This window comes from Panicum virgatum, chromosome 9K (assembly GCF_016808335.1).
Source record: "Panicum virgatum strain AP13 chromosome 9K, P.virgatum_v5, whole genome shotgun sequence".
NCBI classification, from domain to species: Eukaryota; Viridiplantae; Streptophyta; class Magnoliopsida; order Poales; family Poaceae; genus Panicum; species Panicum virgatum.
The window spans coordinates 68,371,400-68,381,543 of NC_053144.1; the positions used below are offsets into that span (position 1 = coordinate 68,371,400).

Below are 10,144 nucleotides of genomic sequence, written 5' to 3' on the forward strand. Positions count from 1 at the left end.
GCCGCACAGCGCTACCAAAACCGGGTGCGGTCAGCGCGGCGCCCCGGCACGGTGCGGCAGGGCGTTCCTTTCCTTTCCCCGTCGCCCCGGGAGAGGGGAAGGAGAGGTCGAGAGGAGGAAGGAGGGGTAAAAAAAATCTGAACTTGAGCCAATTTGACGCTGTTAACGTGTCTTCTGACGGCAATGCACGGAGGGGATGAAAAATTAAAAACGATGACATGAATGGATGTGCTAATTTTTAATGGCACATAGTGGGATGGGATTATATTTTCCAGTGGCACATGGAATTTACTCATCATAAAAACTCTAAAATGACATACATTTGAGGACGGAGGGAGTAACTAACTCCATGATCATCACTCATCAACAATGGGCGTCAATAAACGGCCCCCTAATCAAAGTCCCCCCCATCCCACGCCAGCAAAATAAAGGCGCCACGTACATACACATACACACAGAGAGATCTCCGCAGTTGCTAGCTCCCTCGAAACGAGCCACCCCCGGATCGTTCGTGCCTTTCCAATTCCAAACCCCCCAAGTCGGTCGCGGTCGCGGTCGCACTTCTCCCCTTTCACATCAATGGCTCGATGAAACGGCGCCATGGAGGGAGGACGCCACATTTGACCGCCCCATTTAGATAAGCAGAGTCTAACCCCTGGGGCAGTGATCACCAGGTGCAGCGTCGCCTGGGCCGACAACGCTGGTCGATCTCCTTCGACCTTGACGCCGAGCCGCCCTGCCGGACTAATCTATTCGCCGCCGTTGACTGCCTGCTCCTTCCGGACGGCCGACCCCGAATCCGGATGGACACGCAAGCGCGCGTCGTCTCTATCGGCCCCCACGCGCCTGCCGACGAATCATCCATCGCCTGAGCACGACCGGCTCGATCCCCTGCCGAGCGCCGGCTATCTTCCGGGCCAGCCAGCTTGGGGATTGAAAAAGGTCAGCGAGCTGAGCTCTCTCCCCTGCTGGTGTTGCAGGTTTGGCAGATGGATTGGTTGATCGACCGGTCCTGTCTGCCCGTCTGTGTCACATGATCAGGCAAATAGAGCCTGACAATAACAGCATACTCCCTCCGTCTCAGAATATAAGCATGTATTAACTTTTACTGATTATATTTGACCATTCATCTATTTAAAAAATTTATGAAAATATAAAAACAATTATAATATACTTAAAATATATATGATGATAAAACATGTCATAATAAAATAAATAATATTTTTACAAATTTTCGAAGAAGACGAATGGTCAACGTAATCGCGAAAGTCGATAAATACTTATATTTTGAGATGGAGAGAGTACTAGTTCGTATAGTGTATTGAAGGGAGCAGCCTGGGGGTGTCGAGTCGAGCCGAGCTGTACATGGCACGGCGCATTACGTAGCGGCGAGATTTGGTCGCGGCAGCCTCGTGACTGTGCAGGATAAGCTTGATAATTTCATGTCGTCGTTAGATATTTTTTTTAGAAAAAGCAAAGTTTCCGACCTCTGCAATCGCACACAGCCAATTTTTACATCAATCTCAGCTCCGAAGCTGATCAAATAATAAGTAAAATGTACACCAACTAAAGGAAGTAATTAAAGCAAATTCTCTATTACTTCTCCATCTATTTTTGGCGAAGATATCCAAAGCGATGACCTCTGATGCTTTGCTTGCCAAATGGACAGTCTCTCTTGATTCCTCAGGCTGCAGTAGGGACCAAAATCGCAGCTAATATGCTTCTCTGAAAATAACCTGCGTAAAAGAGGTAATTTATTTTTTCTCAAAAATCAAGTCATTACGCGTACACCAAATAGCCCAAATAAGAGCAGTAGCCCCTACAAAAATCAATAATCTATCTTTCTTGTTTATGCCAGTTAACCAATGTCCAAGCATACGAGATATTGATTTAGGTGGGGTTAACCCAGTAGTTATATAAATAATACGCCAAATAATTTTAGCATGTTGACAATAAAAAAATAAATCTAAAAAAATAGGTGCTTAATTGTTAATTGTGATGTTACTGGTCAAGATACAATTTGACTATTTTATTGATAAAGAAGATAGTTCAGTTGCAACTTCTGTTATTCAAAATCGGCCATTGAAAAGTCGACTAATAATCCTTACAATGATTTGCCAACTTGTGATGTTGCTGGTCAAGATACAATTCGGCCGTCCCAAGCCGAAATTGTCAAAATCAAATTTTCCTAGCAAGAGCACAGAAACTAAGTCTAGTACTTCTACGCTCGGGTGGGCAACAAAACAAAGACAAAGGTGCCGGTTGCACCGCAAGGTCTGACCGGATTTCCAATAGGTCTAACCGCTTTGTCTACGATTTGCAAAATAAATCAAAACTTAAGATGGTTAAGCCCAAGAAACTAGAGATCGGTGTTTGGAAAACCGTTCAACTAAAGATCATAGCAAACATCAAAAGAAAAAGGCGACGCCTATTCATAGAGAGCTTCCGGTTAAATTCTCAAGGAAAAAAATATTAAACATGCTAGTCAGCCTATAAATTCCGAGCACTCAAAATCTACTCCAAAACAGAAGTTCCATAATCAGAACCGGCAATGGTGCAATCCTTACATATCAATACCGTTTCCATTATATGAATCACCTTTACATGTGTCATAAAAAATTAATTTTAATATGCATTATTCTTATTCTTCATGGTCTTATAATTCGTGCATGCCGTCTCCTATCTCACGGCGCTTGCAGGTTATTTCAATTCAATCCAAATGCCGCAAGCTAAAACGCCTAAGCCAGTAAGCCTGGCTGTCCCGTGAGCAATGCCTGATCCAGTGATACCTTTACACTCGTGCCAACTGCCCCTAACCTTCAGGCTCACAAAATCAGTGTCGCTGTGTGATGTTCCTTAAATGTCAAATCGCTGATGCTGCTAGCTGTCTGAGAATTTATTGATGGGAAAGGCGAAATTGTTGCTTCGACCATTAATTGAATCTCCTGCTCCGGGTAAAAAAAATCACGAACCGGATCAATCTATGAATGGCCCAGCCACGCGTCCAGACCTTTCATTAAAAAAATGGCGCGAAAAAGGATACCTTGCAGCTCAGTACCTACCTTGTTGAGAGCAACATGCTGCTACAACACATCATCAAAAGTTTGGATCCGAACTAGTCAAATCATGCGCCCCAAACATTATCTTGAGCAGTGATGCTGCCGCCTTCATATCAACACGAAAAAAGCGGGATATGATGGACTATTACGGAAAACATGTTCTGGACAATTTACAACCACCTGATCTCTCATGGATGATGAAGAGAAAGGGATAAGAATAAAGAGAAGGCCAAAAGGAAAAGAAAAGGAAATGAAGGATTTGCATTGCTACGAAATAATCTAATTTTTATACCTCGCTATCAGTACACTAATTACCAGGCGGAGTCTAGACAGTAGTTTCGTGAAGGGCACCCCAGCAGGTGTTACACTACACATGTTTGCAGAGCAGTTTTCATCTCCTGCAGATCTGCGTTCTGCTTTCTTGCCAATATAGCGTCTTCAGTAGGTGCTGTTCAGCTCTGCCGGAGCTGAGAAAGGCGCAAGGGATTTTGCGGGAAGGGTAACACCGCCCCCTCGGAGAGAAACCGAGGGGCTTTTGCTCCAGCTAGCTTTACTTATGGCATTTGAGTCGAGGAATACCACATGACAGTTATATCATCGTGGAAATGCCGCCTCACCCCGCGGTCGATTTTCTTGAGGTCTGAATATCTCATCTCCCTCTTCTTCGCTGCTTCTTGCATCGCGACTTTCACTAGCCTTCGAGCAATTCCCTGGTGGAAGGAGATAACATTTTTCAAAGTAGGAAGCAAATAATATCAAGCCAAGACATGCATGAATTCGACAAAGAAAAAGGTAGCAGTCCAGAGCTTTACTATGTTTAATGAAAGCAACTTGCGCTATGTTGTTTGGAATACAATTCGAGTTCAGAGGAAGTGAACAAAAGATACTCCAAACGAACAAAATAGGCATCCAGGAGAAACAACCAATGATGCGTGGGTTCAGTTCACATGGGTACTACTAATAAATCGATGAATAATTCATTTAATAGTGGTGAAATTAAGCGCTGCTCAATGCTTTAAGCTCTGCAATCCGAATTATGTAATATCTTATATTGCCCTAAGTTGTGAGTTACGTCCAGATTTAGATGTATATTGTATACTGACACTTAAAAAAACCACCACCAGTTCAGCTTGATTCAAACTATTACAGTATTTGAAGAGCCTCATACCATATATTGGACCAATTCACACAAATTAATACATTCATTTTAAGAGACAACTCGCTATCCAATAAAAGCAGAACATAATTCAACATCTGCTTATCTAATGCCCATTAAATGGAACAATATTGACAAATTTTATTCCAACCCATGGCAATTGTAGAAGGCGAGAAGAAAACATACGTTGCGGGGACTATTTTGGACAAGTTCGACTGCTTCCTGATTGCTTAGGTGCTCCCATAGCCCGTCAGAAGCAAATATAGCAAACTGATCACTGGGCTGTATTCGGTGTTCAGTAATTTGAGGATCAGAACGAAGAATTGGCCTCTGGAAGGTTTCTCGAAGCCGAAACTTGCTATGAAGTGGTTCTCTGTTATACTCCGGTCTCTTTAAATATACATCTCCGATAGATCTTGAGATCTGCAGATATGACCTTGCCTCATAAGCAATAGCATGGATAAAGCATGACAAGGATCCAAAGCACTGACAGTGTTGAATTAGCTTCATGGTTATGTGAATGAAGAAATTAAATATTAATCAATAGCAACACCGAATAGATCATTTTCTCCTGTATATGGTTGGTGCGCTAACCTTTCACTAAAGTGAAATCACGAATAGGAGGACAAGTGGTATCAGTGCAGTAACATAGTATTGGTCCAAGGGCTACATCTTACCATCCACTTTTATTTTGAGTTATATGGCAAGTATGTTATATGATTATTGACAGCTGATAATGGACCTTCAGATGACACAACTATAAAGAATGCATATAACTTTAGCTATAGGAATGAGACCATACCTAATACCTAACTTATGAGAAATAATGCAAATACAAAAGTAATTACCCATGCCCCACATGCGGAAAGTGGGGCTATGATGAGAACAACAGATGATGTAAAAAGTTCGAACACTTTCAAAGACTAATTAGCTAGAAGAGTCTACCAATAAGTGAGAAATTAGCAACCTGAGTATAGATTTTTGTCTACCTGGATGAGACCCTTCACACGCCAAACATTGTGTTTTAGAACCACAATTTGTGGATCATCGGGATGTGCTAACCGTAGCTCTTGTCTAACTTCCTCGTTGCATGCATTGTGCTCCGACGACAACTGCATGGCCACAACCTCTCCAGTGGCCTTAACAAGTCTTCCAAGAACTGCACGCGAGTCACCAAGGTTCGCGACAAAGAGAGTCCAGAACAAATTACTCCCACTAGGCAACAAGAGCCTACTGATGCAATCTGAGGCTTCAAAGACCATTCCCTGCTGACTAGAGAAAGAAATCCTTCCTCAGTTGCTTGGAAAGCTTTCCGGATCACATCCGCAGAGATGCACTTGTGCTCAGTTGCAAATTCTGGAAAAAAATAATTTTAATACACCGAACAGATAAAGAAAACTAGTAATAAGTAATGTAACACACTTAAGACAGTAATCAGAAAGGAGCCTGGCAATAAAATAAAATGGTGTCCTTTTTTTTTTTCTTCAGGAGAACCTTAACAATTCCCAGCTGCCATCCCATATCCCATCATGCTATGCAAGTTTACCAATCAGATCTACTGAACTAATGATAATTTCTGTTCTGAAAGCAATAAGTACCAATGCCCTTTTTGGGACATACAGGCAGCATGGTCATAATGCTAGCAGTCATAGAAAGCGCAACCCATAATTAAATAAACGCAGCAGAAGTTAGGATTTGATCATTGCATCATCAACACAGCGGTGTCTGTAAAACTAAGAAGAAAAGGAAATCAGCAGCAGCGACTTTCACATATAGAGTCCTTACTCCTGAGATGGTTGAAGAGGTGGTCATTGATGAACCGGGCCGTCTCCGGGCCGCCATGGCCATCATAGACGCCGACGAAGGTGCCCTGCGGACCGGGCTCAGCCAAGGAGAGCGATCCGGATTCCACCTGGCTCTGGTCCTCAAGCAGCTGGTTGGCCTGCACCACGGCCATGGAGAACTCCCCGGTGGCGAGCTGGCCAGCGTCTTTGTACCAGAGGAGACCTTCCTGCCGGCCGGCAGCGTCGGAGCCCTTGCCCCGGTGCCCGTCCCGAGATTGCGGGCCCCAGCAGGAGCTGAAGTAATCCATCACCGCGGCCAGCATCCCTCATCTCATCGCCCTCCCCTCCACGCGGTTTCTTGACGGCATCCTCAAGGGACCCAGGTCGCTCTTATCTCCACCGTCCTTTCAGCCTCTTCCTCCCCTGTGCAACCGAAACAACGGACGCAATCAAAGCGAGTTAAAGGTCAATAATTTTTATGCGCGTCAACTGGTGGATTGTAAGCAAGGATCAAGAAGTTGCATCCAACTCGATATCTCGTAGTATGCATCAAGCGTCGTCCAGTGTACGCAACAAAAGACAGATCAAGAGGCAACAATTGAAGCTTACCAATCGGAGCTAAGAGTATGCGACGGACTGTTTGGCAATGGTGGACTGATGAGGAGGGAGAAAAAGGGTCTCACCTTTTCCCAGAGAACTCCCTGTCGAGTTCGTGCTCGGATTCCTGGAATCCACCGAGCAGGTGCCTCAGATCTGGAGAGCAATCAAAGCCCGGGCACACGAACAGAAGGATTGGTTGGACTGGCGGCAGCTCTCCGGGATCAAAGAGAATCGAGCAGGAAGCTGGATAGAAAATTCTCCTTCCGCCCCCTTGAGCTCTCTTTTAGTCTCTTCCGGCAGGCAGATCTGCCCAATCTATCCCGAAGACCCGAAGAAACAGCTCAGAGGTCTCTACTCTCTATGATGAGAGGAACTAGTACGCGCCCAGGTGAGCAGAAGCGCAAATCCAAGGAGACAAAAAAAAACACAAATAAAAGAAGGGGAGCAACAAGAGAAGGAGAGAGAAGGGAGGAGAGGGAGAGGTCAGAGCCAGCAAGGCAGGGCGCAGGGATGGGCTCTACCAATCCTAATTTGTGTGTGATGACTGGTAGTGGCGTAGGGTTCGGTCCCTTAAATCAGTTTCCACCCATTGGATTCGCCCAACCTACAAGAAAAGAATATGTTTAAACTTTGATAGTAATGGCATTATTGTTTCATACACGTAATAACAGTCCTACAGGTAGGGCTCTTTTGGAGTGTGATATATGGATTTTATAGGAATATCACTGAAAGCAATTGAAATTTCGACATAATTCATGTAAAAAAACGGATTTCAAAGAAGGTCTTAGTCAGTAATTATTAGTCTTCCTAAGTTTGGTCACCTTTTTTTTTCCTCTTGTCACATTTTACACCCTACCAGGTACAATGACTCGACAGTGTATCTTGATGTACCAATGTGTATACGAGCAATAGGTCAAAGAGTTGCTTTCTCCTTTTGATGATTGAGGATAATAAAGTAAATCTAGATTTTCGCAGTTAAAAACAGTGCACTTGAATTTCATTCAGAAGAAGAAAAAAAGAAAACAAGTACACTTGAAAAACTTCCTTAAGACGGCAGAAGAGCGGCTAGCTTCACCATTTTATCAAGCATGGTGCGCAGAGGCTCTGGAACGTCTGGCTCGCTGCAGCGAAAGGGAGCGTAACCGATGGAGCTACGGTGACTCGAGCGCATCACAGTAGAATTGAGAATGAATAGGAAGAGGCCAAACGACATGACAAGAGCGTGTACGCGATGCGGCTTAAGGCCTGCGGTCAGACAGGGGTGTGTGCGCTGCGGCGGCCTGCGGTCCCTATCCCATTCCTCTGGACCCGTTTAGTTGTTGAAAACTTTCTCGCTGCAAAACAAGGCGCAATGATTTTTAGAGAGAGAAAAACAAGGCAAAAAAAAATCTGCGAGCTGAGTAGAGTAGTTGCACTGGTACAGTAACGCTCGGCGTTTCCCAGTTTCACACGGCCTGACCTGCCGAGGCCCCGCCCCAGTCCAAGACCTGCTGGTCGGTTACTACGATAGATACATACATTGCCGCGCACGGCATTTCCAAAAACAAATGGCTTATCTGCAGCAGCTAACACTAGTGTAGTGGCATGCTCATTCAATTCTTGAGGTAAATCCGGGGAAAACGGACAAAACGAGCTGCAGCCGTGGGCTCGTGCAGACGGCGACGACGACACGCGCACGGTCGGTTTTATTCAGTGGAGAGGATCAGACGGACGGGCGCGTCAGAGAGCCGGATGGAGTAACAAATTTTGGCAGCGCGGCCGGCATCAGTAGCATTCCGTTTTCGGAGTGGCCATGGTTAGATCTGGGACGTGATGTAGCGACATACATGTTCCTCTTATCTCCAAATAGCGCTTTTATTCTTTTAAAGATGGCCGTCATTTTATTTATATTCTGAAAACAACAAGCAGCTCGCAGGCAATTGCACGAGAATGACGCCTAGCTATGAAAATCAGTGTATTTTTTTAAAAAAAAGGTTTTCATAGTGCGCTGCTGCTATACTTACTACAAATCAAAAAGGCAATTAAAAGATGTATGATGATGTACAGTCTCAGCAAGACAGAACATTACAACTTGTAAGTAAAGTGTCAATTTATAGTGACTTTTTGGATCGTGCCTGGAAGGCTTGGACTTTGGTTCCCCGAGAAATTGCTGGAAGACACGTCGTGGGGGGGAAAGCAGCTTACCTACAATTTTATCAGCTCAGCTAGCATTTCAAGCTCCAACTCCACTGGTAGAGAATCATCCCCCCCTTGACAGCACCTTATTGTGCTGAGTGGGCCGATCAAGCCTCAGGCTTATCTAGCTAATCAGGTCTGCAGCACGACGTATCATGGAGTGGCGGCAAAGCTTTTCCTTTCTTTTCCCGTCAAGGACCGAGATCGCGCCCGAATCCGGCCTCACCCACTCAGGCCGCGACTAAAGATTGACTCATCAGGTGAGAGTTGGCAGTGAGTGTGAGTGTGAGCACCCAGTAATAAAGCACTAGAAGCATCGGTTTCACCAGTAATCACTGCGCTGACACCCTCCCCGCGGCGGGGGTCAATGGGATGGGGGAAGGGAAATGCGCGGGATTTGATGGCGAGAGCGACCCGATTAGGTCGTGACAGTGCGGCGTGGTCCCCCCCGCTCTCCACTCATGGCGGCCCAATCCAAAGCCCCCGGCACGGCACAGGGCGGCCACCACCTCTGTTTCCTGAGCGCTCTCGAGAGACGGGGTGAGGGCTCCGGCTCCGCTTTGGACGGACGCCGAGGCGCGCGGGCGGGGCAAATGGACGGACCGGACGGTTGGGCGAGTGGCCTAATCGCGCAACTAGGCGACTATGCGCGTGTCGGGCGGCCGGCCGGGTTGCAGGTGGGGGGCGACGCGCGCCGTGCCAAGGTGCCTGCCTGCCGGGCTGGGCTGGCGGCGGCGGCGGCCTTCCATCCCTTCGCTCCTCTCGCCGCGCCAGTCCCCCGCACCGCGAGCTCGCCGGACCGACTGGCATCATTGCGCACCTGCAGGCACTCGCATCGCATGGCATGGCCTCACTCGCATTGCATTGCAAAACGTGCGTGCGCGCGGTGGACACGGCCGTCGACAGCAGACGGCGCATGCCCGGTTTCTTCTTCTTCCCATCTTCTTGACTTCATCCACCGCTCGATCGTTACTCACAGTCACGGGACGGTGGACAGTGGACCGGGCGGGCCGGCCCCACGGCGATCCCCAGGAACCGACCGGTACGACCACGCCCGGTTGGCTTCGCTGTTTACTACTTGTTGCCAGCAGGTGTCCTACATTCACCTTGCCGTGCTACTCCGCAGGCCGGTCCATGTCCATGGTGTGGTGGAGAGGGTGCAGTGCAAGGCTGGCCGGACGCGGCAGAGAAGCGAGCACGCACTTCAATAATTAAGTCAGAAAAGCTTTTTTTTTTAATCGCGCCAGAAAAGCTACTACGACGAGGCCTGGGACGGCGGGAACCAACCGCCTCCATCTCCATGCTGCTGCTGCTGCGCAGCTGCGGTGCGTGCTGGTCCCCTGCCCTGCGGAGCACTCCGGGCCATCCGA

General features: G+C 47.0%; 1 pseudogene; it reads right to left on the reverse strand.

Moving 5' to 3' along the window:
- Positions 1-3,315: 3,315 nt before the first annotated feature.
- Positions 3,316-7,125, reverse strand: LOC120647382 (annotated as a pseudogene).
- Between the last annotated feature and the right edge of the window lie 3,019 nt (positions 7,126-10,144).